Genomic DNA, 7225 nt, shown 5'->3' on the forward strand with positions numbered 1-7225 from the left:
TTTCCAGCTATTCTGCTCCTGCCTTTGAAGTAGTCGAAAGAAGAGCCTACCAATGAGAACAAAAAGCAAGGGATAATCCATGCAAATGTTTAATTGACGCTGAAATAAAACAAGTTGGCTCTGCTGACCTGCATTATGTGGAGGTGATTATATTATTTGTAATATACTTTGAAAATATGAAGGAGTTTTGCTGAACCCCCTTTTCCCTCTCTTCAGTATTCTGTTACAAGGGGTGGCTTTCTGGGAATGAGAGATAAATTTGAAAAAGGTGATAAAAATACCAATAAAATATTTTTTAAAATAAAATATGAAGCCAATAATTTTAAAAGATTAGCTACATTTGAGAAATATTAATGAAAATCAAAGATGTGACTGAAGATTTCACCTAAGAGGAATATAAAAAGCTGGAGCTTGCTCAGAAGGACATATATAGGGTTGTTGTGATAAAGGACTTTGAGAAACTTCTCTCCTTAGGGCTTCCAGTTTTGAAACCAGATATGATCTCCCATTTGGAGAGAGGAGAAGCACCACTGAAGTCAGAGGGAGAATTCCCAAGAGGTTTCTATCCTGATAAGCATACTCCCTAAGTAGCCCAATCCAAACCAACTATGTTCATCGCTTGCTGCTCTCCAGCAATCTTCGTGCGAAGTCTTCTAGCCTCCAACAAGACTCTACCAGCTCCTGCCCTGGGGCTCTACTTTCTCCTAATTTATGAGAGTTCTCTATAATTAGCCCCACCTAGACCCACAACTTCTGCCAGCTATTCTCCAACCATCTTCATGTTGAATATTCTTGCATTATACTTCCTTTCCTCCTTTCCCTTTCTAGCTTAGGGAACAGAAATCAAATTAACGTTACCATTCCTGGAGAGGATATGTTAATCAGTTTCCAGACCAAAACACCTCTCCTTTTCCATTCCTCCCTTATTTGTATTGGCTTCTTTTATTAGAATAGAAGCTCCTTGAGAGCAGAGACTGTCTTGATTTTTTGTTAATATGATTCTCATCACAGTACAATTCTTGGCACATAGTGCGTTTTCATTCATTTCCAGTCTGAGAAAATATAGGCCCACTTAGGAGCTAATAAAATGGAGACCTGAAGTAGGGAATGGTTGGAAAGTATAAAGAAGCTTTAGAAGCATCCAGCCCCGCACTCCCCAACTGTAGAATTATTCCTTCTTTGACCTGACATACTTGGAAAGCCCAATGGGGCTCTGTAGCTTGAGGATAGGAATTGGGATTCTCTGTCATCAACACCTTTATTAAGCTCTTAAAATGCATGGAGCTTTGTGCTAGGCACTATGGGAATGCAAAGATTTTAAGTTGATCATCTGCTTTACCCTCATCATTTTATAAATGAGGAAACTAAGACCTAGAGAGATTGTGACTTTCTCAGGATCGTACATGTGGTGAACATCACTGCCAGGATTTGAAACAGATCCTATGACCTCAAGTCCAATTTCCAATAAACTTACCATCTAGTTGTTATTGAACCCACTTTGGAGGCTTTCTCTCTCGGTCTTTATACAATAGTCAGCACACCACAATGATCCTTACTGAATCCTCATCTCCTTGATGCAGGAGTTCAGGAGGATTGGTGGTCTTGTTGTTGGTCCTTTGTTTGGAAGAGGACATCAGAGAGGGATATCTTGACTCACTAGTGAATTGTATTTAAGTGAGACAGAGTTGCATAAAGTCATCAGCCTCACTCTCCCAGAGTCACTGAAGTCCAGAGGTAGGATAAAAGTCAAGATGATCCAGGATGCAGTGGACAACCTAGACATCTCTGATGTCTGACCAAGCTCTAAGCACTGCACAGCGCCTTCTTCAGCCTCCTTCATGACCGTTTGAACATATTGTTTTCATTTGCCCATTCTGCCAGGGGAAGTCTTCACATGCTTGGGGTAGATACCACCCACCCCCCAACTCACTGACAGGTTTGAGGCCTATTAGTTACTGTCAAAGTGGTTTAGTCCTTCTGCTGAAATAGGTTTACTGGGATGTGGCTGCTGTGAATGTTATAGCTTCTTGGAGCTACAGGTGAGAGCTGGGTGAAGGTAGAAACCAAAGGTGAATGAACAGCCCTGAAAAGGGCTCAGCAAACCCTCACACCAGGGGTGCTGATCCTTCCTGAACACCATATTTACCTCATTGGTGATCTTAGAAAACTGGTATCAGAGGTCTCTCCTCAACCCCACCCATCACTGGAGAGCAAATACAGTCATACTATATGTTTCATACCTATATTCCCCTTAACATCTTGTTTCTTTCTCCAATTACAAAAATAAAGTCACAAAATTGTCTTTATTATGTATCTTAGTTTGAGTTCCCCAACCCACACCAAAGAAAAACCAGTGTGTGGGGGATGTAGTAGTGATTATTAACCTGTCAAAATGATGTGGAAACAGTATTCTAATAGTCATCGTGGGTGTGATGAGATTCCACATGCCGGAGAAATAGTTGAGTGGGTTAAAAATGAAGTTGTGGGATGAGGATTTTCAGGAGAAAGTAGGCCTTCCACAAATGTCCATCATTTCTGTCCCTAATGTCTGAAAAATGTAAATAGAAACTTGTGTATTATTATTTACTAAAGCCAACAATATTAGATGTGTTGGTCATACCTCTGGGAAGAGGACAGGTCTTTGGGAAAGTTTAGAACTCAAGGTAGAGGGAAGTGAGTCATTTAGAAGGAGCAGCAAGCCTGCCAGCTTATCCGCAGGGTCCTTGGCCCCAGCAACATACCTCATAAGAATGGAAATACCAGTAGTTATCATGTTGCATTTATGGCCTCCAAAAGTACTGGCTGGCAAGAAGAAGGGTTTTACATAAACCCTTACATGGACGTTTGTGACTCTCCATTTAGCACCATCAGAGGAATGTATGGATATGAACACAGGTGCAGGAGCTCATAAGAAATTGACTTCCTTTTGTATGTGAGAGCTATTCCAGCTTTAAGTTCAGATAGAACTGGTCTTGATCCAACTTCCAGGAAGTCTGAAGGTGCTCCAGGTTTTTATCATTGGTGTGGATGCTAATGAGATATCATGCTCCTTTGAGATGGTGCTCGAAAGCACTTGTTTCCTTCTCCTGTATTGTGTATTTAATTTCTGTGATGGTCAAGTTGCAGCAGCACATATAGGACCAGGGCATAAGAGAAGGCAGGGTGGCCCATGGGAAGATGACTCCAAAGGTGACGCTAGATTATTATGGCTTTAAGGTGAACCATTAATATGGATTTAGATGGATTCAATTAAATTCAGTCCATTTTAACAAGCATTTATTAAGCACCTGCCCTTTGCCAGGGACAATCCTAGACTCTAGGGATAAACCAACAAAAAAAAAGCTACCCCTGCCCTTAAAGAGCTTATATTCTGCTAGGGGAAAATAACATCGAGTTAAAATGTAAATTCAAAATGCATATAAAATAACAGGTGTGTGGGGGAGTGGAGTATTAACAATTTAAGGGATCATGATGAGGCCTAAGGCATCTCTGTAATTGAGCTGATACAAGTATCTTCTGCCTCCAGTGTCCACTGGAAAATCTTGGAGTACTTCAGCTGGTTGATGAGAAGCACTTCTACAGTGGAAAACTGTAGAAGGAATGGCAAGAACCCCAAAACTTGAGAAACCACCAAAGTTGTTTTACAGATGTCAGGGATACTCAGCAGTAAGGCTATGCCTCGTGGGGAACAGGGCCAGTGAGAGAAGGGCCATGACACCACCACACAACATTGATGGCCCTGGAGCATTGGAGGAATGAGTTATTCCCTCCTCAAAGGTGTCCTGGCCTCACTTGTTCCCCACATGTATGCCCTACATCCATGATACTTATGTGTGCCACTTTACCCCTTGATGGCCTGTATATTGGTAGGATAATACCTCCCCTATTTATGGAGGGAGTGTTCTATTGTGGCTTTTATTGTTATGCTACTTCATTAGATGTCTTTTCTATGGACTTTATATGTCCTTTGATTAACTAGAAAAAATAGTAAATATGCAGTAGGAGTTCATGAGTTAGTTTTGTATAGATTCAGATCCACAAGCATTCTTTGAATTTGGGGCAGCTAATCTGGAGGTGCCACATATGACAAGAGGGCCCAGGTCCTACTTTACATATTACCCTCAATTTTACAACTACCTTGTTGAAAGTTCTGAATAACTTGATCCATTAGTACATGTTTTTGGCCCTTTGAAAAGGGGGACCACTTTATTTTCTATAGGCAGCAGGTGGCACTATCAAGCAAAGGAAACCTAAGCTGCTAATGTGTTGGGGAAAGGGGAGAATTTTCTTCCCTAATTGCTCCCTCACAGTCTGTCACTCTCCTCAGCTCCTATTTTCTTCAAGCAGTACATGAATCCCAAATTCATATGCCAGCCTCTTATGGTTCTGTATCACTCTTGTCCTAATAGATCCAAGCCCCAGGATCAGCTACCACTGACCAAACCTTTTGTCTCCCTTATCTTTTCCCTATTTATGAGCTTTAAATAAAATAGACACATAAGGTTAATGTGTCTGCAGTCCAACAGTGCTTTACAGCAAGTAAATAAATTCTATATTGAAAGCAACAAAAACAGATCAGACCAGCTAGCGCACCTGGATAGCCAGAAAAGAGACAAAGTGACCTTGGCTAGGAAGGAAAAGGCCACTTAGAACAGTCTCCCCCATTGGACTGGTTCTCACCACCCCAGAGCTTGGCATCCTCTCCCTGCTGCTGCTCCCACTCTCACTATATCACAGCACAGGATCAGGCCAGATTTTCAAAGAGGTATCTCTCATAGCTTAATTCCCAACATCTGCTTACTTTCATTTCAGATCTCTAGTCCTCTCTTCCTGCTTGGGCATAAAGTTCAGTCCTTCCCCTGAAGTCTCAACCCCAAAGCGGGTTACATCTTCCTTATTATGGAAAAGCTGCCAGTCAAACCCCTTAGTCTTATTGGAGATTTTAAGCTAATGTGAGGTAGTTCAATGTAACAAAAAAGGGTACTAACTTGAATAAAAATTGTCAAAAGACCTATTTTCTAGTCCAGTATCCACAATTTGTGGACCTTGGGAAAGTCAGTTGTCAGTTTATTAAGCACCTACAATGTGCCAAGAATCGTACTAAACTCTGCAGATACAAATTTGAAAAAAGAAAGATAGTCCCTGACCTCAAGAAGCTAATAATCTAAAGGGGGAAGACAGTACACAAAAGGAAGCTGAAAAGGCAGAAAAGGGGGAAAGTATTCCAGGAGAGGCATGATGGAGAAGTCTGAAAGTAGTAAAGCCAGGTGGAAAATGAAAAAATTTCTGTACTGCCTCTTCCTTAAATGGAGATTTTGGAGTTCATGGTTCTGCCCTCCAATCACAAGGGCAGAAAATAATGATGAGGTATGAATACCAACTAGGTGGCATAATGGATAGATTCAGGAAGACTCATCTTCCTGAGTTCAAATCTGGCCTTAGACACTGACTAGCTGTGTGACCTCGGGCAAGTCACAACCCTGTTTACTTCAGTTTCCTCATCTGTAAAATGAGATGGAGAAGGAAATGGCAAATGACTCCAGTATCTCTTCCAAGAAAACCCCAAATGGGATCATGAAGAGTGAGACACAATTGAAAACAACTGAACAACAACAAATAAGCACCAACGCTGAGTGGATCTTGAAAGATGATAAGGTTTTCCCAATAATGAGCTTTCTGGGACATGGTAGAAAAGTCAGATAATCTCTGAGCAGGTTCTATAGTGAAAAATGGACTTGGAGTAAGAGAACTTTATTTGGAATTCAAGTTACTACTTACTACTCATGTGACCTTGGGCATATCAATTCACCTCTCTTTGCCTCAGTTTCCTCATCTGTAAAAAGAAGGGGCTGGACTAGATGACCCGTAAGGTCTTTCTGGGTCTAAATCTATTATCCTATGGCTATATGATAGCTGAACTTCTAGACACATTCCTTGTACTTCTTAGGTGCAAGAATCTCCTACCAAGATTGTTCTACCAAGGAGCTAGGAAACATTTACAAATGAAATCAACAAGTATTCACATTCCTTCACATCAATACTTGTCCTTCCTGTAACATTTTTATTTTCTTAACTATTGTGTATAATAAAGCCAAAGGTAAGGATGTCCTCTGACATTAAAAATGTATCATTCAGATATGTTGCCTACAGTGATACAACTTAAGCTTGTTACTATTCCTCTTTAAAATTTAATTTGCTCCACAGTCACAACATCTGTCCTCAACACCTGCTGAAAGTTCAGCCTCTCCTTTAAGCATCTTAATAAATATACTGAGTCCTTGCCTTGTTTCCGCTTCAGGGGAAGCTTAGGGAGGGAAGGCCTACAATGGCTACAATTTAGTAGCACTTCTTAATTAGCTTAGAGCCAGAGGCGTCCCTGGTTAGAGAAAGAACATTGTCCAAGCCAGGATCCCAGTGAGAAAACAGAAAACCAGGTCAAGGTCAAAACCAGGAGCTCACAAAAGGGGCCAATCCAGAGAGTTAAGCGTAAAATCATGAACTGAGTTTGAAAGAAGCAGGACCAATACCAAGAGGAGGATGGCATGGATAGAGATCAGGAAGAAACCCAAGGAGTAGGAGCAGCACAAAGTGGATTACAGTTTGTCTTGAACAAAGAATCAGGCAGGACAGTGCCTTTGTATGACGGTGGTCTGCTAACCTTATGGGACTGTTGTAAGAAAAGCATTTCATAAGCCTTCAAATGCTATATAAATGTGAACTATTATTATTAACTATGCCTCCTTGTAGCATCATAGGATTTAGATCTGGAAAAGAACTTAGGAATCATCTAGTTCAACCCCTTCATTTTACCAATGAAGAAACAGAATTCCAAAGTGGTAATGCTATTCCTAAGGTCACACAGGTAATATATGCAGTCAATCCAGGAATAAAGTGGGGGGGGAGGGTCTTCTGAATCCAGTTCCTGGGCCAGTCTGTTTGGCTGCATATGCCCAGCTGTGAGCTTGATGTTCACAAAGTGTTCACAATCACAGGCTTCCATTGCACAGCAAAACCACTGGAAACCAGCTGTTTTAATTGTTTTCCTTATCTGGGCATTTATTCTCCTTGCCAAAGATAGAAGTTGTACTTTACTGCTCTTAGGAGCTTGTGAAATATTTATGATCTAATTATGGGGTAGCAGTTATAGTGACTTCCTCTTTCCCAAGGGTTTTTCTCCAGCAACTGTGGTTATAGATGTTAGAAAAGACTGGGTGGAGTTTGGGAG

This window comes from Trichosurus vulpecula, chromosome 7 (genome assembly GCF_011100635.1).
Source record: "Trichosurus vulpecula isolate mTriVul1 chromosome 7, mTriVul1.pri, whole genome shotgun sequence".
NCBI classification, from domain to species: Eukaryota; Metazoa; Chordata; class Mammalia; order Diprotodontia; family Phalangeridae; genus Trichosurus; species Trichosurus vulpecula.